Source organism: Capra hircus, chromosome 11 (genome assembly GCF_001704415.2).
Source record: "Capra hircus breed San Clemente chromosome 11, ASM170441v1, whole genome shotgun sequence".
In the NCBI taxonomy this organism is placed as follows: Eukaryota; Metazoa; Chordata; class Mammalia; order Artiodactyla; family Bovidae; genus Capra; species Capra hircus.
In genome coordinates this window covers 49,653,229-49,679,630 of record NC_030818.1, presented here as the reverse complement: position 1 = coordinate 49,679,630, position 26,402 = coordinate 49,653,229, and positions in this window count along the sequence as shown.

The window sequence follows — 26,402 nt, the reverse complement described above, 5'->3', positions numbered from 1 at the left end:
AGTAGGTGATACCATCCAAGTGTCTCATCCTCTGTTGCCCACTTCTCCTGCCATCAATCTTTCCCAGCATCGGGTCTTCTTCAACGAGTCAGCTATTCTCATCAGGCAGCCAAAGTATTGGAGCTTCAGCTTCAGCAACAGTCCTTCCAATGAATATTCAGAATTGATTTCCTTTAGGATTGACTGATTTGATCTTCTTGCTGTCCAAGGGACTCTCAAGAGTCTTCTCCAGCACCCACTTCGAAAGCAGTATGCCTACTTCTCCTGAATGCTCCATCCTGGTTATAACAGTACCACTCAGGTGTAATGATTTAGAAACAGCCCCAAATCCACCTTCTGGATCTGTTCATTAATGGCCCTCACCTAGATCACTGTGTCAGGTCAATTTCCACCTATAGGAGGAAAAAAATCCACAAAACCATTCTCTTATTTCAGACCTTTCTCTTCTGCTGTTTTCGCGAAGTGCCAAATCACCATGCTCCCTGCTCTCCCAAACTGCTACCCAAACCAGAGCCCCTAAAGAGACAATCCAATATAAGACCCAATTCTGCCTCTCCCCTCCCCACCCCATGTCATGCCAAATGGCCATGTCTGGACAGATATCTGACTTAAAGATATAGTATGAGTGGACATGCTCATACAAATAGTGTATGAGATGTACACCCAAAGATTACATCTACCCCATAGGATGCACTCGAAAATCTCCACAAGCAGAAAATACTCATCTTCAGGCCAAAAAGCCACTGCTTTGTTTCAAGTCTCTTAATCTGTATCGGTTGAGACTGTAAGAAGAGTAAGAAACAGCAAGAAAGGAAGAACTATTGTAAACTATTGTGATTGTGATAAAATTCCAATTAGCATGAGGTTTCTAACAGTGCAAAGACTTACAGGGACTTTTTTTCACCCTGCAAAAACACAGCTAGATAAACAGATTTCTGCTTTCACTTTAGTGTTTGCCTTGTATTATACTGTCTTTTAACGAGCTTCCCTGGTGACTCAGTGGTAAAGAATCCGCCTGCCGATGTAAGAGATGTGGGTTTGATCCCTAGGTGGGGAAGATCCCCTAGAGGAGGAAACGACAACCCACTCCAGTATTCTTGCCTGGGAAATCCCATGGATAGAGGAGCCTGGTGGGCTACAGTCCATGAGGTCAGACATGACTGAGTGACTAACTCGACTTAGTGACTAATAACAATACTGCCTTTTAGGAGAAAAAAGAATTATCAGTCCATCAAAAACCATGTCTTGTCAGCTGAATACTCTTCCCCCTCACTCCAATGACACATACTCATCCCACCTGCACTTTTTTCTGAAGAGTCGTGTTCACTGGGAAAGCAAGCTTATTACCCAAACGTCTATTTCAGTGTTCAAATGCCGCTTCTCCTCCCCTGCTCCCTGCCAAGTCCCCCCTTTCCACTCTCCACTCGCCTCTGCACTTCCTCTCTTCTCGCTTCCGGGGCTTTGGGAAGAATTGATTAAGCTCCTTGTCCAACACTTGCAGCAGTCTTCTTTCTCTTTCCTGAGATTTCTTCAGCTGGGAGGAGACCCAGGTTCCCATTGAGATATTGTTGTGGGAGCTCACAGGCTGAAGGGGCAGGCAAGGGAGCTAGAGTCAGGCAGATGCTTTTTCTGTCACAGACAAAGGCCCCCTCCACCGAGCCTCTCCAGTTTCCAGCACTTGCATACCCCTCAGATCAAAGGGCTGCTCTGCATATGAAAAACACCACCCCTAATGTGGCTCCCATCAGCCCCACCCCACTCTGGCAGCTGCTGCTCTCAACAAAGACCGTGGCATCTGTTTAGGCACAGCCCTCACCTTCTGGGACACTGGCTTGTTGCATCTTCATTTTTCTCAGTTCACTTCTGTGGGCCATTCAGTTCCTTGAAGTAGAGTAGGGGAGCAGAGGGGAAGCTCTCTCTCACCCTCAGATCATTCCACTCACATCATTTTTCAAGACACTTTGAAGATTCTGGTGCTCATCTCTCCCACCTCACCTCTGGTCCTCACCTCTCCCACCTCGAGCTCATTTACTTCACCCTCTCTCAGCCATTCTTTTATTTTATTAATATTTTATTTGTTTATTCACTTATTTATTGGCTGCGCTGGGTGCTCGTTGCTGTGCAGGCTTCTCCCTAGTTGGGGCGAGGAGGGGCTACCCTCTCGTTGCAGTGTGCGGGCTTCTCATTGCAGTGGCTTCTCTTGTCGCTGAGCGCAGGCTTGAGGGCACACAGGCCTCAGTAGTTGCAACTCCTAGGCTCTAGAGCACAAACAAAACAGTTGTGGCACAAGGGCTTATTTGTCCCCTGGCATGTGGGATCCACCAGACCAGGGATCAAGCCTGAGGCTCCTGCATTGGCAGGCGGATCCTTTACCACTGGAGGCACCAGGGAAGCCCCTAGGCTGCTCTGAAAAATCTCTTTTCTTCTTTGCCTGAAAAGGGACCATGCCCTTCAAACAGTCTAAACTGACCCTTCATAGCAAAATGATGGGGGAAATTTGACTCCTTTTCTTGTCACGTTGATAGATGCTGCCAGACTTGGGAACTAAAGCTACCACGCGCCTCACTGGATATGAGGTCTGCCTTTCAGAAGGAAAAGATGCTTCTCAAAACTTGAACCTAAGAATACTTCAGCCAAAGGATTCAGATGAGGACCAGAGAAACTGATCTTCAGTGATGTTCCAACCTGAAGAAGTGTCATTTTGTTGATGATGACGATTCCTGAATTCCAGGAGAGCACAGGAAGACAAGCTGGAAGAGAACACTGGGCCTTTCCTCTTTCAACTCCTGCCACCCCCTGCACATCCTCCAAGCCCTCTTCTCCCTTTGATCAGGTCCCCCGACCACCTCTCCTTCCATCCAGCCCACATGTGCCCTGGCTTCATGGGTGACTGAGCACACTGTCTTCTGTTATGGATGTGGACTGAACTATTTCCCTCATTCCTCCCCCCATCCCCAGTTCATAGGTTAAAGTTCTCTTGTGAACTTCAACCTCCGGTGACTGTATTTGGAGACAGGACTTTAAGAAGGTCATTAAGATTATGGGAGCAAAAAAAAAAAAAAAAAGATTATGGGAGCACCCACGGGTGCTTAGTCGTGTCCAACTCTTTGCAACACTATGGACTGTAGCCCAACAGGCTCCTTTGTCCATGGAATTTTCCAGGCAAGAATACAGGAATAGGTTACCATTTCCTACTCCAGAAGGATCTTCCCAATCCCAGGATTAAATGCTTGTCTCTCTCGGCTCCTGCATTGGAGGGCAGATTCTTTACCTCTGCACCACCTGGGAAGCCCTAAATGAGGTCATATGGGTGGGGCTCTGATCCAATAAGACTGGTGTCCCTGCAAGAAGAGTAAGAAACACCAGAGCTTTCTCTTGCTCCCTCTAGGGCATGTGAGGACACAACAAGAAACAGCCATCTGCAAACAAAAGAGAGAGGCCTCATCAGAAACCAACCAGGCGGCACTCTGATTTGGTACTTGGAGCTTCCAAATCTATGAGGAAATCAATTTCTGTTCTTTAAGTCACATAGTCTGTGGTATCCTATGATGGCAGTCCAAGCAGTCAAGCATAATTCCTCTGCCCAGATCCCACAGGATGCTGGAGTAACAATAAGAACTGACATGAATCTCTCCACCTCCAAGCCCCAGTAAAAGTGACAACCTCTGCTAAGCGCTTCAGGACTGTCTCAGTCCCTTCCTAGAAATCTCCATTCTTGTTATTTCTACATTGCCCTGAAAGGTGGCTGCTGGTGCTAAGTCGCTTCAGTCATGTCTGACTCTTTGCAACTCCATGGATTATATAGCCTGCCAGACTTCTCCGTCCAAGGGATTCTCCAGGCACGAATACTGGAGTGGATTGCCATGCCCTTCTCCAGGGGATCTTCCCAACCCAGGGACTGAAGTCAGGTCTCCTGCATTGCACACAGATTCTTTACCACTGAGCCAGGAAAGCCCTGAAAGGTAATTTCCCTTTGAATTGTTTAACGTTCTGACAAGACAGACAAGCCTTGGGAGCAATAAACTACAAAGAATCATATGAAGAACAAAAAGCTGACTTTACACACTAAACCACGTCTGGACCCTTGACTGGGGTAAGTGGACAGCAGCTCACTGAACAGCTACACACTGTATTTGCTTCTGCCAAAGAATGTTGCTGGCCATCTGGCTCAGGGGCGGGGAGTGGGCGTGGTTGAGTCACTCACCACCACAGTCACTGACCTTTAACCCATACTGAGAGGAGTTCAGGGTGGAGATCGGAAGCAAGGCATTCTGTGCGCTGGGAAAAACTGGCAGAAGAGGCCTTCAGACAGATATTTTTAGGAGAAATGTTTAACGGACCTGGATTCCAACAGCTTCCCATACTTAGAAAAAACAGTAAAATCATTAACAGAGACATTTGTTCCTTGTGACTTGCAGCTACTTTCTTAACAAGATGTGTGCCTGGTTACACATCCCCTCTTCATCAAAATCACATATATACTGACTGCCCCCTGCACCCCCATTCCTCTTGGAAGCAGTTCTTCAGAGCTGTCTGAGAGGCTGCCGATCAGGCTATAGTCCTCAGTGAAAAGTGAAAGTGGACGAGGTAGTCTTTCAGTCACATCCAACTCTTTGCAACCCCACAGACTGTAGCCTGCCAGGCTCCTCTGCCCATGGAATTCTCTAGGCAAGAATACTGGAGTGGGTAGCCATGCCCTCTTCCAGGGTATCTTCCCAACCCAAGGATCAAACCCAGGTCTCCTGCATTACAGGCAGATTCTTTATCATCTGAGCTACCAGCCTCAGTAAGGCCCCCAAATAAAATCCAAACTCACAGCTCTCACCTTGTGTGTTTTAACTTTAGTCAACACTCCTGGAATCCAGGCTGCTTCTGGCCTTTCTCTTATTTTGCATTTTCTCCAGTATCAGCAATTGTAGTAGGTTTTCCTTTATACAACAACCTATATGATGCTCATGATCAAGTCCACACAGAGAGCAACACTAAATGACAGACATCCATCCCCCTCTCCTGTTTCTCTCCCCCAGGCCCCTGGCATCTCCCTCCTGATGGCCCAAGGTCCTGGGCTAACACAACTGAAGCGCTCAGCCAAGAGGCTAACTAACGCCAACACCCCTGCAGAAGTGACCAGCGTCTTGGCCCCATCTGGCCCACACTCAGCTGCCAGGTGCATGTCCTACAATCCTGCTTCCTGTGCTCTCACTGTCCCTGGAAAGTAGCCATGTCATCCCCCTAACATCCCCATCCCTTGGTTGAACGAGGGGGCACTGCCCTCAGGGCGCATGGGGGGGTTCCCCACCTCACACTCATTCTCAAGCTTCATCGCCCACCTCACCCTACAAGCCCAGCCCACTACCAGCGCATCAGGCTTTAGGCCAGGTTTGCCAGTACTGCTGGCTCATCTGAACTGTCTCCCTGTTTCTTCCAGCTGGGCAAGTCCTAGTCTTACCTTGGAAATCAGCTCAAATTCTAATATGCTTATTAAAGTAAGCAGATAACAATTAGGAAAGAATTCTGTGACAGTAGGAGGAGCTTCCCAGGTGGCGCAGTGGTAAAGAATCCACCAGCCAGAGCAGGAGATGCAAGAGATGCAGGTTCAATCCCTGGACTGGGAAGACCCCATGGAGTACGAAATGGAAACCCACTCCAGTATTCTGGTCGGGGAAATTCCAGACTTCCAGAGTCTCTAATTCAGGAAGTCTGGAGTTGGGCCCAACGTTTTGCATTACCTGCATTGGCAGGTGGATTGTTTACCACTGAGCCACCAGGGAAGCATTTTACCAACATTAAAAACTCAGAACATTTTCCAGAAAATTCCAGACTTCTCTTTAAAAAAAAAAAAAAAAAAAAAAAACAGAAAATCTGGGAATTGGATGGAAGGTGGACAAAAAGCACAAACTTCCAGTTATAAGATAAATATATGTTCTAAGGATATAACCAGCAGCATGATGATTTCGATGAACATTGCTGTGTGGTGTAGATGAAAGCTGTTAAGAGAGTCAAGGACTTCCCTGGTGGTCCAGTGGTTAAAAATCCACCTCCCGATGTAGAGGATGTAGCTTTGATTACTGGTCAGGGAACAAAGATCCCACATGCTGTGGGCAACTAAGCCTGTGCACCACAAACAGAGAAGCCCAAGTGCCACAAAAAAGACTTGGTGCCACCAAAAAAATGTTTTTAATTAAAAAAAAAAAAAAAGAAAGCTCCTGAGAGAGTCAATCCTGAGAGTTCTCATCACAAAGAAAAAGTACATTTTTCTTCTCTTTTGTACCAATAGGAGATGATGAGTGTTAACTAAACTTAACATGCAGTACTTTGGCCACCTGATGTGAAGAGCCAACTCATTGGAAAAGACTCTGATGCTGGGAAAGATAGAAGGTAAAAGGAGAAGGGGGCAGCAGAGGATGAGATGGTTAGATAGCATCACCGACGCGGTGGACATGAGTTTGAGCAAACTCTGGGAGATGGTAAAGAACAGGGAAGCCTGATGTGCTGTAGTCCACGGGGTCACAAAGAATCAGACACAACTTTGCAACTGAGCAACAACAGACTAAACTTATTGTGATAATCATTTCACAATCTATGTGCACCAAATTATTATCATTTTGTACACCTTAATGGAGAAGGAAATCGCAACCCACTCCAGTATTCTTGCCTGGAGAACCCCGTGGAGAGAGGAGCCTGGTGGGCCACAGTCCACGGGTTACAAAGAGTCAGACATGTCTGAGCGACTTAGCACACCTTAAACTTCCACAAGGCTATATGTCAATTTTGTTGTCATCGCTGTGGTTTAGTCATTCAGCTATGTCCCACTCTTTTGTGACCCTGTGGACTGTAGCCCACCAGGCTCCTCTGTTCATGGGATTTCCCAGGTAAGAATACTGAAAGTGGGTTGTCATGCCCTCTTCCAGGGGACCTTCCCACCCCAGGGATCCAACCTGCATCTCCTGCACGGCAGGTGGATTCTTTACCACTGAGCCACCTGGGAAGCCATCTGACTAAAACGGAAAAAAATAAAATAAAATAAATAAATTTTATAATGTTCTTCCAAATTACAATTTTTTTTAAATGGGAAGGTCTGACCACACTGGGTGCACATTTCCACATGGCCAGGAAACAACTAGAACCAAGTAGCCAGTCATCTTCACCCGGCACTTTCACCCCCCCAAATGCCATAGTTCCTATCACTCCCCAATCCCAACACAGGCCAGGTGCATGCATGCCTTTGCTTACCCAGTCCCTATGATCCATGATCTACATGTTGCTGCTGCTGCTGCTGCTGCTAAGTCACTTCAGTCGTGTCCAACTCTGTGCGACCCCATAGACGGCAGCCCACCAGACTCCCCCATCCCTGGGATTCTCCAGGCAAGAACACTGGAGTGGGTTGCCATTTCCTTCTCCAATGCATGAAAGTGAAAAGTGAAAGTGAAGTCGCTCAGTCATGTCCGACTCTTGGCGACCCCATGAACTGCAGCCCACCAGGCTCCTCCGCCCATGGGATTTTCCAGGCAAGAGTACTGGAGTGGGTTGCCATTGCCTTCTCCGATGATCTACATAAGTACCTTTAATAACCATATGGGATTCAACAGCCTGGACAGACCATAATTTAACCAGTTTTCAGTGGCTGGGCCCATAGTTTGCATCAATCACACTGCAGTTAATCACAGTCAACATACATCTTTGTCACTTGCTCCATCATTTCATGGGATAAATTCATAGAGGTTGGATTACGGGGTCAATTTGATACAGTACACCCACAAAAAGGTTAAAGATACCATTTTAAATCAGTTATAACACAAAATGAGAAAAATCAGCTAGCTAGATGACATATTTTCTACTTGGACATTTTAAATTAACCAATGGCAGTTCTCACATCTCCTTCCATTTGGGCTCCACCTTGAGCCCTCTAATGTAAATATTAACATCTTGTGAAACTTGCTATTTTATTCCACTACTTCTGCCACCTGACAACATCCTTTAGTGACATCCTCAAAAATCACTTTGCTACAAGAGATTCAGCCACACCAAAAGTGCCTACAATGTACTCAGTGCTGCTAGACACCCCCTCTCCCAACCATGCATATATAGGGTTTTTTATTAACATATTTTTTAATTGAAGGCTAATTACTTTACAATATTGTAGTGGTTTTTCCCATACATTTACATGAATCAGCCATGGGTGTACATGTGTCCCTCATCCTGAAGCCCCCCTCACCTCCCTCCCCATTCCATCCCTCAGGGTCATCCCAGAGCACCAGCCCTGAGCACCCTGTCTCATGCATCGAACCTGGACTGGTGATCTATTTCACATATGACAATATACATGTTTCAATGCCATTCTCTCAAATCATCCCACCTTTGCCTTCTCCGAGAGTCCAAAAGTCTGTTTTTTACATCTGTGTCTCTTTTGCTGTCTTGAATATAGGGTCATTGTTACCATCTTTCTAAACTCCATATATATGCATTAATATACTATATTGGTGTTTTTCTTTCTGACTTACTTCACTCCGTATAATAGGCTCCAGTTTCATCCACCTCATTAGAACTGATTCAAATGCATTCTTTTAAATAGCTGAGTAATATTCCATTGTGTATATGTACCACAGCTTTCTTATCCATTTGTCTGACGATGGACATCTAGGTTGCTTCCATGTCCTGGCTATTATAAACAGTGCTGCAATGAACACTGGGGTACACATGTCTCTTTCAATTCTGCCTTCCTCGGTGTGTATGCCCAGCAGTGGGATTGCTGGGTCGTATGGCAGTTCTATTTCCAGTTTTTTAAGGAAATCTCCACACTGTTCTCCATAGTGGCTATACTAGTTTGCATTCCCACCAACAGTGTAAGAGGGTTCCCTTTTCTCCGCACCCTCTCCAGCATTTATTGTTTGTAGACTTTTTATTTTGGGGGAGGGGATTTTTAGTTATTTTATTTTTTTTACTTTACAATACTGTATTGGTTTTGCCATACATCAACATGAATCCACCACGGATGTACACGTGTTCCCAATCCTGAACCCCCCTCCCACCTCCCTCCCCATACCATCTCTCTGGGTCATCCCAGTGCATCAGCCCCAAGCATCCTGTATCCTGCATCAAACCTAGACTGGCAATTCGTTTCTTATATGATATTATACATGTTTCAATGCCATTCTCTCAAATCATCCCACCCTCTCCCTCTCCCACAGAGTCCAAAAGACTGTTCTATACATCTGTGTCTCTTTTGCTGTCTCACATACAGGGTTATAGTTACCATCTTTCTAAATTCCATATATATGTGTTAGTATACTGTATTGGTATTTTTCTTTCTGGCTTACTTCACTCTGTATAATCGCCTCCAGTTTCATCCACCTCATTAGAACTGACTCAAATATATTCTTTTTAATGGCTGAGTATTACTCCATTGTGTATATGTACCACAGCTTTCTTATCCATTCACCTGCTGATGGACATCTAGGTTGCTTCCATGTCCTGGCTATTATAAACAGCACTGTGATGAACATTGGGGTACACATGTCTCTTTCAATTCTGCCTTCCTCGGTGTGTATGCCCAGCAGTGGGATTGCTGGGTCGTATGGCAGTTCTATTTCCAGTTTTTTAAGGAATCTCCGCACTGTTCTCCATAGTGGCTGTACTAGTTTGCATTCCCATCAACAATGTAAGAGGGTTCCCTTTTCTCCACACCCTCTCCAGCATTTATTGCTTGTAGACTTTTAGATCGAAGCCATTCTGACTGGAGTGAAATGGTACCTCATTGTGGTTTTGATTTGCATTTCTCTGATAATGAGTGATGTTGAGCATTTTTCATGTGTTTGTTAGCCATCTGTATATCTTCTTTGGAGAAATGTCTGTTTAGTTCTTTGGTCCATTTTTTGATTGAGTCATTTATTTTTCTGGAATTGAGCTGCAGGAGCTGCTTGTGTATTTTTGAGATTAATTCTTTGTCAGTTGCTTCATTTGCTATTATTTTCTCCCATTCTGAAGGCTGTCTTTTCACCTTGCTTATAGTTTCCTTCGTTGTGCAAAAGCTTTTAAGTTTAATTAGGTCTCATTTGTTTATTTTTGCTTTTATTTCCATTACTCTGGGAGGTGGGTCATAGAGGATCCTGCTGTGATTTATGTCAGAGAGTGTTTTGCCTCTGTTTTCCTCTAGGAGTTTTATAGTTTCTGGTCTTACATTTAGATCTTTAATCCATTTTTATTTTATTTTTGTGTATTGTGTTAAGAATGTGTTCTAGTTTTATTCTTTTACAAGTGGTTGACCAGTTTTCCCATCACCGCTTGTTAAAGAGATTGTCTTTTCTCCATTGTTATATTCTTGCCTCCTTTGTCAAAGATAAGGTGTCCATTGGTGTGTGGATTTATCTCTGGGCTTTCTATTTTGCATATAGGTTTTTACCTTGAGTTAGTTCCTGTAACAAGACACATTTGAAATGATGCCAAAATCTACCCCCTCTGCCCAAACATGACAGGCTGAATCATGTTCCCCAAAATTTATGTTGAATCCCTAACACCCTAACTACTTTAGAATGTGACTCTGGTTTATTGTTCACTCGCTACGTTGTGTTTGACTCTTTGTGACCCCATGGACTGCAGCACTCCAGGCTTCCCTGTCCTTCACCATCTCCCAGAGTTTGCTCAAACTCATGTCCACTGAGATGGTGATGCCATCCAACCAGCTCATCCTCTGTCACCCGCTTCTCCTCCTGCCCTCAGTCTTTCCCAGCATCAGGGTCTTTTCCAAGGAGTAGCCTCTTCACATCAGGTGGCCAAAGTATTGGAGTTTCAGCTTCAGCAACAATCCTTCCAATGAATATTCAGGGTTGATTTCCTTTAGGATTGACTGGTTTGATCTTGCTATCCAAAAGATCCTCAAAAGTCTTCTCCAGCACCACAGGTCAAAAGTATCCATTTTTTGGTGCTCAGCCTTCTTTATGGTCCAACTCTCAATTCTGGAGTTCAGTTCAGTCACTCAGTCATGTCTGACTCTTTGCGACTCCATGAATCGCAGCACGCCAGGCCTCCCTGTCCATCACCATCTCCCAGAGTTCACTCAGACTCACGTTCATCAAGTCCGTGATGCCTAAGAGGTAATTAAGTGAAAATGAGCCAAAATGAAACTGCAGCCTCCCTTGAAGTGTTTTCTCTTGTGACCCCAAAGGCAGCCAAGCAGGGTCAGATCTAGCTGAGGTCAGAACCCCAGTAGCACATGTGGGATCCAGGTACCTGTACAAAAAGGCTTTTTTTTTAGTTCACTTTATACTTTAGAAGGGCCACCGAGATGCAGGGAAAGGCGAGATCAATACCTGCTTTGTCTTTGAATCCTGAAAATGAGAAACAGAGAGTCCAGTCCACGCTGAGTGCTTCAGAAGATGTGTCCCAAATAAAGACTCACAAATGAAAGGAATGATGACTCAGGTCCCAAGTAGGCCTGCGCCCAGGTGGAAACACAGAGCTGAACTCTACAGCATCTGAACATCACAGCCGGCCATAGGGACACCATTGATTCAATTTTCCATTACTGGTCAAAAAATAAGGGATTAAAAGGACGGCCAAGGTATGCTGTGGAAAGCCTCTTCTTGGCTAACAGACCAGTCCAGACTTCCAATTTCTGAAGACTGTGCCCACCTGCAACACCGGTATGGATGCTATATGTGAAAGCAGGGACAGGTTAAATCAAGGAAGAGATGTTTCCACTCCTGGGGCATTTACAGTAACTTCAACACTGCACCCAGCTCTGCATAAGAACACAAAAATGGGGACTTCCCTGGTGGTCCAGTGGTTAAGAATCCACATCTCCACTGCAAGGGGCACAGGTTTGATTCCTGACCAAGATCCTGCATGCCATGTGGTGTAGCCAAAAAAAATTTTTTAACTTTAAAAAAAGAACATGAAAATATTATGTGGGAGAAAGAATCTTTAAAAAGCAAAAGGATTTGATACAAGCAAGAAAGATTGGGCTTAATGTGAATTTTAAGGTGCCAGTCTATATATATTATAAACAGCTGTCAGAAAGACTGTATTCAACTTCTGTAAATTATCAGCACACACTCAAGTTGTATCCCAGTTTAGCAAGGTATCCACAAGTTCACGGGTTTCCCCTTGCTCTTTCCAAGCTGTGCCCACTGAGGTCGGACTTTCACACATCTTACGTGGCTGACACATTCAGCAGTAGCTCACTCTTTAGCCAACAGCCGCTGATGAGCCCCTCCAAGGCACCAGATGCCCTTTTAGAAGTTGGGGTACAAGGACCAAGAGACCGTAGCCCAGCTTTGGAGGAGCCTGCACCTTTGGGGGAGGCAGTCATCAGGGGCAGAGGCTGCCATGGGGACACTGAGAGGACAGCAGAGGGTTCTTTAGGCTTGGGAGGCCTTCACAGAGGACACAGTATGTTAACTGAATCAGCTGTCGGCCAGAGGTGCAGCATGGCGAGGGTTCCCAGCAGAGGGAACAGTGTGTGCCTACACTGAGCTCACCTGAGTCTTTCACTAGGCTAGGAAATGTGTTCTTTTGTTTTTTCTTTTTCCTTTTCTTTTTGGCTTTCCTGACAAAGGATCAAACACAGGCCCTACATAGTGAAAGCACAGATTCCTTACAACTGGACCACCAGGGAATTCCTGGAAGGATGTTCTTATTCAAAAGCAAATCTGCCCATATTTTAGGAACCACTTCCCTTTCAGAGAGCGCTTTCCAGGTGGCTCAGTGGTAAATAATTTGCCTGTAATGTGGGAGATGCGGGTTGGATCCCTGGGTCAGGAAGATCCCCTGGAAGAGGGCATGGCAATCCACTCCAGTATTCTTGCCTGGGAAATTCCATGGACAGAGGACCCAAGTGGGCTATGGTTAATGGCGTCTCAAAGAGTCTGACACGACTTAGCAACTGAGCACGCACGACCCTTTCAGAGATTTCACATACCTTTTTTCTAGGTCTTTATTGTAAATAAAACCTACCAAGGAAAGATACAATATCAAGATCTCCACCTTTTCTAAGTTATAGTTGATTTACAAGGTTATCTTCATTTTAGGTGTACAGCAAAGTGATTCAGTTATACATACATATCCATATATTCTTCTTTAGATGCTATTGCACTATATATTATTACAAGACTTTGAATATAGTTCCCTGTGCTTTACAGTAGCTTCTTGTTGTTTATCTGTTTTATATATAGTAGTCTGTATCTGCTAAGCCCGAGATCCGAATTTATCCTTCTCCCTTACTCCTTTGGGAACCATAAGTCTGACTTCTATGTCTGTGAGTCTGTTTCTGTTTTGTAAATAATTTTATTTGTACCAAGATCTCCATCTTCAAGCACATTCCATCTCAATGATGGAAAACATGGTCAGTCTCAAAGATAAAATCGCTTGGTTTTATTGGAATTTATGACTTGGGAGCAGCAGGAACTCCCTCAACAAACCAGACTGTAAATCTAGGAGAGTGGCAGTGCTCAGAGGCAGAACTAGATTAGAAAACTGGAGACCAAGAGGGCAGGCCAGCCCTGCACAGTCTCACTTAGACTCCAGGCCGAACACCAGGGTCATTCCAACAGGAAACTGTGCCCAGTGGCTTCTGCTCGCTGACCCACCCTCATGGCCTCTGAGAACAGAGAATTGCCCGCCCCACAGGGTTGTTCTTAAGATCCAACACACTGATGGGAAAAGATGCAGAGAGAGCTACAAAGGCACCATGCAGTATTCCTGCCTTCAGCCTCCCCTGGGCCTGGCAGGTCTGCCTCCTTCACAAAGATTCTGACCCTCTCTCCTCAGGAAGCTTTCTCAAGGGAAGGAGCACCAACCCAACTTCACCAGCACCTCCCAACTTCCCTCTTCTCCAGCCTCCACCAACAATACCCAAGGACAGAGACATGGGGCATCTTTTGAGGAACTTGCACAGCCTCACCAGCCAGACCATGATCTTCTGGGGGCAGGGGCTGCCTCCCCAACCCCGCCCTGCCCTGGACGTTTCCAGTGCTCCAACCTAGAACCAGTTTTTCTTCTGTTAAGTAACTGACCTGCCTAAAGAGAGCTTCCTCCACAGAAGAAAGATCTACATCTTCTCCAAAACTGTGACTCAAGAAACACACCTCCAAGTATGCCCACCAGATGAAACCATCATTTAAGGCTTCATTTTGTGGGACTTCTCTGGCGGTCCAGTCATTAAGACTCCACCCTTCCAATGCAGGGGGCGCAAGTTAGATCCCTCACTGGGGAACTAAGATCTCGCATGCCATGTGGTACAGCCAAAAGTTGTGGGTTTTTTTTTTTTTAATTAAGATTTCATTTTGTAAAAAAGCAAAGGACTTCTCAGCTGAAAGAGTGATGGAGTTATTAGGTCCTGGGATAAAGAGGGCAGGAACTGGTAGTGACTCGGCTACTGCTGGACCATACTGTAGAAACAGTGACTGCTGCCATGGCAAATATGTTAGTGCCATGTACTGGCAAGAATGAAAAAGTGAAGTGACAGTTGCTCAGTAGTGTCTGACTCTTTGAGACCCATGGACTGTAGCCCTCCAGCCTCCTCTGTCCATAGAATTCTCCAGGCAAGAAGACTGGAGTGAGTAGCCATTCCCTTCTCCTGGGGGATCTTCCCAACCCAGGGATGGAAACTGGGTCTCCTGCAGTGCAAGTAGATTCCTTACCATCTGAGACACTAGGGAAGCCCACTGGCAAGAATAAACAATATACAAAGGAACCATTCTTTACCAACAGCAATTCAGAGGATAAGAACACAAACACACCATCTAAAGAGCACTGTGAGGTTCTCAAGGGACTCATATCCCACTAACTGCCTCTTCGGCTACTGGAAGCCCAGAAACAAGGCCTTGCGCATGGAACACAGGGCAACACCAGACCTGTTGGCTGCATTCATATCAGCTCTCAGATCCCATGACTCAGACCACAGACCCAAGTGTGACTGGGTCCCAAGGATGGACCCCAATGCCAAGGGGACTGGGGCTGTCTCAAATTCCTACCACACTACACCCTGACAGCAGTCCCTCACTCGGGAAGCAGGCAGGAGAATCTTGTGGTTGGACAGTCATTCTGGTTAGTTCTTCAGAGGAAGTATATAATGCACCATGTCTGGAGCTTGAGCATAAATGCCTGGTGGTACGTGACTGTGGAAATGGAATTTAGAAAGACCACGTCTCTAAGAAACTCAAAATCTTGAATGGGAACCAATCTATGCAGGAAAGGGAAGTGAAGTGACACCCACAGCTGAGCTCATGTTAAGAGAGTTACCTTAGACAGGTTGATAAGGAGTCCAAGCCTAAGCCCCCTTTAAGGAAGAGGTGAACATTCTTTCTTTTTCACATTCTTTTGCCTTAGACATGTAGGCCTCATAGGCAGCAGTATTTCTTGCTCAAGAACAAGCATTTTGGAGCTCAGAATGTATGTTGTGGGAGAAGGTCTGGGTAAAACTTCCATAGCCTTGAGCTCTGGGTTAACCCATTCCTTCTGGCTAATCTTGTGCTGATGTCATCCCAGGATGCATGTCATGGGAAAGGGTCTGAGCAAAATTTTCACAACCTTGAAGTATTTTTTTCTATTCTCAGCAGCTAGCAGAAAAGTATATAAAGACCTGCTTAAACTAACAAGGTGGGTAATCTTTCTACCCCCTTCTGATGTCTATGTCAGAAGCTTTATCTGTCACTATCACTTTAATAAAATTTCTACTACACAAAGCTCTGAGTGAGTGAGACTGTCTTTGGTCCCTGAGTTAAATCTTCTCCTTCAGAGAACACAAATCCGGTGGAACACCATAAGCTTTCATCTATCATCTCGGCAACTCACTGGGATCCCAAGACAGGTATAGCTATCATCTTGGGGGCTAAGCTAAAGCTACCAATGTGCTTTCTTCACACAGGGAATGGCTTTGCTGCCAGGAGTATCAAGTAGGCATGAACTTCAGATGAAAAAAAAAACTCAGCCCATAATTACAGAGCGAACGCATGGAGGAATTTGCATTTGATTCAAGCTGTGTTAAAAGTCTTGGTGACCTTGAGTGTCCAATAGGATATGGTGGTTAATGTGAGACCCTGGAGATCTGAGTTGTAGCAGAGGATTTTGGACTAAGTTGTTCGATGCATCAGTGACTGGCCATGTAAGGTTGGCTGTTGAGTAGTTGAATTGTGGCTACTATGACAAAGGAAGTGAACTTTTAATTTTACTTAATTTGAATTAAAGTTGAAAAGCTGATACTTGTTGCATCAATTGGAAAACTTTTATGTATGTTTGGACAATTTGAGCACCTGAATGTCCTTTTTCAACTCTAAATTTTATGGAACTGAAGGGCAGATCAAGCATGTCTTTTTGTCAAAAAATTATTTATTTTCAGCTGTGCCAGGTCTTCATTATTGCATGGGCTTTTCTTTAGCTGTGGCAAGCGGGGGCTACTCTTCAGTGCTCTGAAGCTCACTGTCCCTTACTTTCCTCAATTATAAAATAGGGATGATACTGCCTGGGTTGTAAAATCCTGAGGATTCAAAGTAAAATTACCAACAAGGCCTGGCTCATAGTGAGCACTCTACGTTGGTTCTCTTCCCCTTACATCTGCATAGCAAGATCCCACAGCCACAAATAAAGAACGTTGAGAGAAGTTAAGTGAACCCCCTCAAAGTCACACCTTGGTAAGTGACAGCGTGGGAATGCTAAGCCCAGCTCTTCTGGCTCTGGACCCAGGGCTTCCTCCACTGGCAGTGTGCCAGCCCCAGTCTCGAGCTCCCTATATCCCACAGTCCAAGAGGCAGGTGAGGAGCCCTGAAGCATAGGCCTCAGGGCTCCTTCCAGTCCTCAAAGGCAAGACTCTGACTCTCCTTACTGCTCTGCTGTTTGCTTCCTTCTGCTTCTCTGGCCTCTTCCTAGTTTGTGAAATGGGCTAAAAAACCTACAGGGTTAGCCATCTCCCTCTCTCAGGGTGACTACACAGTTAACACCCTATGATGTCCTTCTTCAGAACGACAGGCAATTGCTACAGATTAAGGAGAAAGCAACCAGCCACCCCTCAAATGAGCAAGAGAAGTCGGGGGTCCTAGAGAATGCATTAGGGCTTGTCTTCTACCAAAAAAAAGGACAAAGATCTCTCTTACTGAAAAGGGAGCCTCCATCAACCATCACCCTGAAAGTCAGATGGAATTCTACAGTGTGTCACAGCAATGAGGATGGTCCGTGGACAACCACACACAGCAACATGGGTGAGTCACAAAGGTAAAGCTGAGTGAAAGAAGACCAGCACCAAAGGGGCACACCGGGTGCCTGCACTGATGTGACGTTCTAGGACAGTCAAACTAACTTATGCTCCAAAATTTTCAGGGCAAGGGTTATTCCTGGGGTGGGGACAAGGGCAGGACCGCAGGGCTTATGGTGAGCTGGAGCTCTTCTGTTTCCTGCCCTGGACAGGCAGCACGTGGCTTGTGTTTGTGAGAATTCATCAAGTGCAATTTTCTGTAGAGTTATGTTACAGTGAAAACTTTATACAACTTTCTGGGCTGATGGAAATCTTCTTGATCTGGTGGTGAGTATATGCATGTGTCAAAATGCATTGAGCTGGACACTTAGGTTGTGAGTATTTTATTGTTTATCTCTAAAAATGAAACATGAGGGAGGTATAGTAAAAGAAAAAAAAAGTCTCAGAAACAAGTAATATAATGTTTTTCTCCTAAATTTAAATAACTCTAACCTCACTAGCTTAACCTCAAGGTCTTGAAGAGGAGGGGAGTCAGGCAGGGATGGACTGCGAGATTGGGGTTGGTATATGAAACTATTACATATAGACTGGATGGACAAGGGTAAACCATAATGGACAGGAATATATTGGACTGGCCACAAAGCTCGTTCCATAACATCTTATGGAAAAACCTAAATGAACTTTTCGGCCAACCCAATAAAAAAGAATGTGTGTGTATATGCGTCATTGAGTCACTTTGCATTACAGCAGAAATTAACATTCTAAGTCAATTATTCTTCAATTTTAAAAAGGTTTTATAAGAAATTTAGTTTATGAATGTACATGAACCTCAAGAAGATGTCATGAAATCAACATGACATCTTAGTGCATAATTATAGTGCTTAAAATGTCTCTTAGACCTATCACCAAGAAAATGATGCTACATAGCTGACTGCAAAGATAACCTGCTCAAGCTAATATGTTACTTCCAAGCCTTTTCCCCTGCAATTGGAAGTACAAAAGGCTTTGGCTCAGGTAAAAATGCTCAGAAATTTCAAACTGGTAAGGTCAAAATCAAAGAACCTTTAAATCAAAGCACCTGTCTTTTTTAAAACATTTGTATTAAATGCAGACAATAAAAAAATCATAATATTGGCTTTGGGGGTTTCCAAAACAATGCAAGAAAACACCCCCAGGTCACTGATAGAATCAGTGGTCCCCATCTTGTCTATAGATCTTAACATGCCAAACAAACAGTATATTTTAGCATCTGAGTATCTATTAATACTATAAAATTTTAGCAAGGTAGTCCCTAAAAGTTTCACTATCAGGACTTCCCTGGTGGTCCAGTGGTTAAGAATTTGCCTTGCAATGCAGGGAACTCAGGTTTGACCCCTGGTCAGGGAACTAAGATTCCACATACAGAGGAGTAACTAAGCCTGTGCCCTGTAACTACCGAGCCTGCCCAAGACAAAGAGAGTCCCTGCACCACAGCGATCTCCAGTGCCACAGCCAAGACCCAACACAGTCAAATAAATGAATAAACATTTTTTTAAATTTTCATTTTCAATTCCAGAACACCATTTTTAGGCTGTTGAGAGAGTTGGAGAATGTGTACTCAGTCCTTTCTGACTCTTTGGGACCCTGTGGACTATAGTCCGCCAGGCTCCTCTGTCTATGGGATTTCCCAGGCAAGAATACTACAGTGGGTTGCCATTTCCTTCTCCAGGGAATCTCCCCAACCCAGGGATCAAACCCATGTTCTCCTGCCTTGCAGGTGGATTCTTTACCACTGCACCACCTGGGAAGCCCCTTTTAGGCTGTTGAATGTCCTTAAACCTTTAAATAATAATTCAGTTTCAGCACTTCAAAATTTGCAGGCTGAATGGGTTGTACTCTGAGAACCAACATACAAGCCAACCACTGAGACTGTCTGCAAAACAAGAACACCTATTTCATGTTGCTTAATTTCCACTGGCCCCTAGAGGTATTTAATGCACTTTAACTAACAGGGACTTCCCTGGTGGTCCAGTGGCTAAGACTCCCTGCTCCCAATGCAGGGAGCCCAGGTTCAATCCCTGGTCAGGACACTAAGATCCCACATGCTTAGGGACATAGCTAGAAAGTTTAAAAGCAAAGAAGTTCAAGTGTAAATGTCAGATATATTCATGGAATGAGTCACACATTCAGCAACACAGAAATGGGAAAATACAGGTTTTATAGGAAAGAAAATTTAGAATGCATTCTCCTTACAAAGGCTTCATTTCAGTAGCCTTTTATGCAACATGCTTTCCTGGGTTTGGGGGTTTCAATTTATGATCAGTCTCATTATTTATCATAGTTATATTCTATAAAGTCAGTGTGAAGACTAAATTACCAAATACTCCTAGGGAAAATACAGGGTTAAGTTCTCATGTGCCTCTGGTCACGTTATTTTTTTTGAGGGGGGAGCCCTCGCTGTGTGGCATGTAGGATCTTAGTTCCACAACCAGGTATCAAACCTGTGCCCCCTGCACTGCGAGCTCGGAGTCTTAACTGCTGGACCACTAGGGAAGTCACTATGGTCATATTTTCATCAACAGGTCAATACATAAACCTTGTCAAGTGTGCTTCTGTTGAAAAGCACCTTATTTAATATATTTTGTTGATTCACAAACACTGAACTCACAGCCAGCAACACTGTAACTCATGCTTGATTGAAGCTCATCTAACTCATGTATTTTCTCCCTAAGACACATCACTGCCTTCTTGTGTTTAAAAACACTAGACAACACTTAAACGCTAAGCCTGAATTTATTTTAAAAAGTCAAATGACCTCTAAAAAGCATAAAAATGCAAAAAAAAAAAATGTGGCACTCAGTTCAGTCGCTCAGTCGTGTCTGACTCTTTGCAACCCCATGAATCACAGCACGCCAGGCTTCCCTGTCCATCACCATCTCCCAGAGTTCACTCAGACTCATGTCCATCAAGTCAGTGATGCCATCCAGCCATCTCATCCTCGGTCATCCCCTTCTCCTCCTGCCCTCAATCCCTCCCAGCATCAGAGACTTTTCCAATGAGTCAACTCTTCGCATGAGGTGGCCAGAGTACTGTAGTTTCAGCTTTAGCATCATTCCTTCCAAAGAAATCCCAGGGCTGATCTCCTTCAGAATGGACTGGTTGGATCTCCTTGAAGTCCAAGGGACTCTCAAGAGTCTTCTCCAACACCACACTTCAAAAGCATCAATTCTTCGGTGCTCAGGCTTCTTCACAGTCCAACTCTCACATCCATACATGACCACTGGAAAAACCATAGCCTTGACTAGACAGACCTTTGTTGGCAAAGTAATGTCTCTGCTTTTGAATATACTATCTAGGTTGGTCATAACTTTCCTTCCAAGGAGTAAGTGCCTTTTAATTTCATGGCTGCAGTCACCATCTGCAGTGATTTTGGAGCCCAGAAAAATAAAGTTTGACACTGTTTCCACTGTTTCCCCATCTATTTCCCAGGAAGTGATGGGACCAGATGCCATGATCTTCGTTTTCTGAATGTTGAGCTTTAGGCCAACCTTTTCGCTCTCCTCTTTCACTTTCATCAAGAGGCTTTTTAGCTCCTCTTCACTTTCTGCCATAAGGATGGTGTCATCTGCATATCTGAGGTTATTGATATTTCTCCCAGCAACCTTGATTCCAGCTTGTGTTTCTTCCAGTCCAGCATTTCTCATGATATACTCTGCATATAAGTTAAATAAGCAGGGTGACAATATACAGCCTTGACGTACTCCTTTTCCTATTTGGAACCAGTCTGTTGTTCCATGTCCAGTTCTAACTGTTGCTTCCTGACCTGCATACAGATTTCTCAAGAGGCAGGTTAGGTGGTCTGGTATTCCCATCTCTTTCAGAATTGTCCACAGTTTATTGTGGTCCACACAGTCACAGGCTTTGGCATAGTCAATAAAGCAGAAATAGATGTTTTTCTGGAACTCTCTTGCTTTTTCCATGATCCAGCAGATGTTGGCAATTTGATCTCTTGTTCCTCTGCCTTTTCTAAAACCAGTTTGAACATCAGGGAGTTCATGGTTCACGTATTGCTGAAGCCTGACTTGGAGAATTTTGAGCATTTCTTTACTAGCATGTAAGATGAGTGCATTTGTGCAGTAGTTTGAACATTCTTTGGCATTGCCTTTCTTTGGGATTGGAATGAAAACTGACCTTTTCCAGTCCTGTGGCCACTGCTGAGGTTTCCAAATTTGCTGGCATATTGAGTGCAGCACTTTCACAGCATCATCTTTCAGGATTTGAAACAGCTCCACTGAAATTCCATCACCTCCACTAGCTTTGTTCATAGTGATGCTTTCTAAGGCCCACTTGACTTCACATTCCAAGATGTCTGGCTCTAGATTAGTGATCACATCATTATGATTATCTGGGTCGTGAAGATCTTTTTTGTACAGTTCTTCCGTGTATTCTTGCCACCTCTTCTTAATATCTTCTGCTTCTGTTAGGTCCATACCATTCCTGTCCTTTATCGAGCCCATCCTTGCATGAAATGTTCCCTTGGTATCTCTAATTTTCTTGAAGAGATCTCTCGTCTTTCCCATTCTGTTCTTTTCCTCTATTTCTTTGCATTGATCGCTGAAGAAGGCTTTCTTATCTCTTCTTGCTATTCTTTGGAACTCTGCATTCAGACGCTTATATCTTTCCTTTTCTCCTTTGCTTTTTGCCTCTCTTCTTTTCACAGCTATTTGTAAGGCCTCCCCAGACAGCCATTTTGCTTTTTTACATTTCTTTTCCATGGGGATGGTCTTGATCCCTGTCTCCTGTACAATGTCATGAACCTCATTCCATAGTTCATCAGGCACTCTGTCTATCAGATCTAGGCCCTTAAATCTGTTTCTCACTTTCACTGTATAATTATAAGGGATTTGATTTAGGTCATACCTGAATGATCTAGCAGCTTTCCCTACTCTCTTCAATTTAAGTCTGAATTTGGCAATAAAGAGTTCATGATCTGAGCCACAGTCAGCTCCTGGTCTTGTTTTTGTTGACTGTATAGAGCTTCTCCATCTTTGGCTGCAAAGAATGTAATCAATCTGATTTCAGTGTTGACCATCTGGTGATGTCCATGTGTAGAGTCTTCTTTTGTGTTGTTGGAAGAGGGTGTTTGCTATGACCAATGCATTTTCTTGGCAAAACTCTATTAGTCTTTGCCCTGCTTCATTCCGCATTCCAAGGCCAAATTTGCCTGTTACTCCAGGTGTTTCTTGACTTTCTACTTTTACATTCCAGTCCCCTATAATGAAAAGGACATCTTTTTTGGGTGTTAGTTCTAAAAGGTCTTGTAGGTCTTCATAAAACCGTTCAACTTCTGCTTCTTCAGCGTTACTAGTTGGGGCATAGACTTGGATAACTGTGATATTGAATGGTTTGCCTTGGAGACGAACAGAGATCATTTTGTCGTTTTTGAGATTGTATCCAAGTACTGCATTTCGGACTCTTTTGTTGACCATGATGGCTACTCCATTTCTTCTGAGGGATTGCTGCCCACAGTAGTAGATATAATGGTCATCTGAGTTTGATTCACCCATTCCAGTCCATTTTAGTTTGCTGATTCCTAGAATGTCAGCGTTCGCCCTTGCCATCTCGTTTGACCACTCCAATTTGCCTTGATTCATGGACCTGACATTCCAGGTTCCTATGCAATATTGCTCTTTACAGCATTGGATCTTGCTTCTATCACCAGTCACATCCTCAACTGGGTATTGTTTTTGCTTTGGCTTCATTCCCTTCATTCTTTCTGGAGTTATTTCTCCACTGATCTCCAGTAGCATATTGGGCACCTAATGACCTGGGGCGTTCCTCTTTTGGTATCCTATCGTTTTGCCTTTTCATACTGTTCATGGGGTTCTCAAGGCAGGAATACTGAAGTGGCTTGCCATTCCCTTCTCCAGTGGACCACATTGTGTCAGACCTCTCCACCATGACCCGCCCATCTTGGGTTGCCCCACAGGCATGGCTTGGTTTCATTGAGTTAGACAAGGCTGTGGTCCTAGTGTGATTAGATTGACTAGTTTTCTGTGAGTATGGTTTCAGTGTGTCTGCCTTCTGATGCCCTCTTGCAACACCTACCATCTTACTTGGGTTTCTCTTACCTTGGGCGTGGGGTATCTCTTCATGGCTGCTCCAGCAAAGCACAGCTGCTGCTCCTTACCTTGGACGAGGGATATCTCCTTACCGCGGCCGTTCCTGACCTTCAACGTGGGATTACTTGTTTCTAGTTTGAAATGACAAGACACAGCATTGACTTACTGGACTTCAGCTGGGAGCATGTGCATCAGACCACTCAAACTTTTCACAGTTCTGGGCAGGTCTCCATGTGATTATACATGCATGGAGAGTATACTATACTATAGTGCAGTGTATATTGTATATAGTATACTCTATACTCTACTCTCTCTATATTTATATATATACTATACTATACCTCATGGACTGTAGCCCACCAGGCTCCTCTGTCCATGGGATTCTCCAGGCAAGAATACTGGAGGATCTCCCTGACCGAGGGATCAAATCCAGGTCTCCAGCATTGCAGATTCTTTACCATCTGAGCCACCAGGGAAGCCCACAAATGATGGGGATCAACTATATTTGCATTTCTGTGTGGCTGTTTCAGCGGCAGCAGTCTAGTCTCAAGTAAAAAACTTACACAGAACCTCAAAATGTAAGAGTGATGAGGGTGGAGCTGGCTGGGACAGGGGCCCTACTCTCACAGCATGCAGCCTGCTCTTTACCATCTGTGCCTCTGCCATCTTTACAAAAACACCATCTGACCACTCAGACGAGGGCAGAGGCAGATAGGAAAACATATGGGCTGGGGGTGGCATAACACGGGGGGGCCAGTCAGTGGCCCACAACTCTCCACAAAGGACATTGTCTAGGCAGCCCAAGCAGGGCTGGCCACAGGGAAACAGGCCTGGTGCCCCAGAAGGGACTACCCCATGGAGACTAGAAATCCTGATGTTAAATAAAATCTTCCATTTGGAAAACAAGGTCTCAATTTTCTCAAACTCTAAGCACACCAGACAGAACTCATCTCACAGGCCTCCAGGCTATAAACTCTTTTTCTTTTTTAATTTGGCTGCATCAAGTCTTAGTTGCAGCACGCAGGGTCTTCATTGCAAGTGTGGGATCTTTAGTTGCAGAATATGGGATCTAGTTCCCTGACCTGGGATCGAACCTGTGTCCCCTGCATCAGAAGGTGAATTCTTAACCACTGGACCACCAAGGAAGTCCTGTTCAACTTTATTTTCTCATCTTTTCCAATGGTGATAATAATAATTGTCCTATCATTCTTTTGTCAGAAGCAAATAGAACAGCACTTCATAGAAAACACTTCATAAATACTATGCAGATTTAAGGGGAAGAAAACTAATATACAGTACCCACTATGAGCCAGGCCCGCTGATAATCTTGCACAGAATCCTCAGGACTTTACAACATGGGCAGTATCATCCCTAAATTATAGGTGAGGAAACTGAGCGTTCTAGCTCAGTTGGGAGCATGGAGTCTTAGCTACTAGACCACCAGGGAAGTCCCAACCTTGTTTTTTAAAGTATTCAAGTTATAATTCTGCTCACACAGATATTTTTTTCAAGAATGTACTAATTGAACAAAAGAAGTCTAAATTTTAATTCTGACTCAGCCACCCTCACTGAGATTTTTTTTTTTTTTTTTTTTGGCCACGCTGTGTGGCTTATGGAATCTTAGTTCCCTGACTAGGGATCGAACCTGACCACTGGACCACCAAGAAATTCCCCCCACTGAAATTTTTTAAAGCCACGTCATTTCTCTATAACTTAGTTTCTCATCAGTGAATGTCAGTTAGTAACCTTTATCATGCTGTGCTGTCCTTAGTTGCTCAGTCGTGTCTGACTCTTTGTGACCCCATGGACTATAGTCCACCAGGCTCCTCTGTCCACGGGATTCTCCACGCAGGAATACTGGAGTGGGTTGCCATGCCCTCCTCCAGAACCTTTATCATAGGTAATAGTAATAAGTTAAACAATTAACAGTTAAATGATTGAACAAATGAGAGACAGACTACATTTTTCAAATAATTTTTAAAACCTGTTAATGGTCGAATTAGTATTAAGACCCTGAACTGTGTACAGGGTCTCCAGTCAGTACTCAAGAATCTTAGGGAGTATTGAGAGCCCCCAGGGTTTAAGTACTACTTCAAAAAGCCAAATGGAAATTCTAAGTCTACCGGAAAATGGTTGCCAAGGCTAATTAAGCAGTGAAATATCTCATTGTTGCTTAGAATTAGATCAAGCTGGTAGAAAAACACTGCTTAGATGGTAATCAAAAGCTGAGGTTGACAATTCTGGCTCTGGTTAATCTTAAATGGGTAACAAAGGGACTTCCCTTGCGGTCCAGCGGTTAAGAATCTGCCCTCAAATGCAGGGGACAAGAATTCGATCCCTGGTCGGGGAACTAAGATTCTACATGCCTCAGGGCAACTAAGCCCCCGTGCACAATGAGAGAGTCCGTGGGCCACAAGGGAAGATCCTGCATGATGCAACAAAGATACAAAAACTGCAACTGATTTGTTAGACATGGCCTTCCAAGCATAGATTTAGTTTGGTTTATCTGTTCATTTTGGTTTATCTGATCATCTGTCGGTGATAACAGAGGAGTCTTGGATAACAATATGATTGGAGACCACTGACCTCTGCATCTGGTCACATAGTTCCACATAATCTACCAAAGGACTTCTACACAGGAAGACATGGTAAAAAGCTGAAATACCAAATCCATGCGCACCTGATTCATTGTCCTCCATCCAGGTATAATAAGCCAATATATTTTCAGAAAAAACAAACCTTTACTGCAGGATCATAGTGTGGGAGTGGGGTGGGGGAGTGAGGGGGTGTTTCATGTTGATTTGGTTTTGGTTTGTTTTCACCCAACACACTTAAGCTTCCTAACATCCCATCCTACTCATAACACCTGCATTTCTCTTCAGAAACAAATTCTGTTCAATTATATGTGTTCATTTTTAGTTTATTCCTTATTTATTTTATTGTTGCCTTTTCAACTAGTATTAGTCTAGAAATAGGGCCCCTGTATGATATTTTCAATGAATACTGCTCAGAATTTTTTTTAGGTTTTTTTTTTTTTTGGTGAGGGGGGCACCCCTTAGCAGGTAGGATCCCAGTTCCCCAACCAGAGATTGAACCACATCCCCTGCACTGGAAGTGCA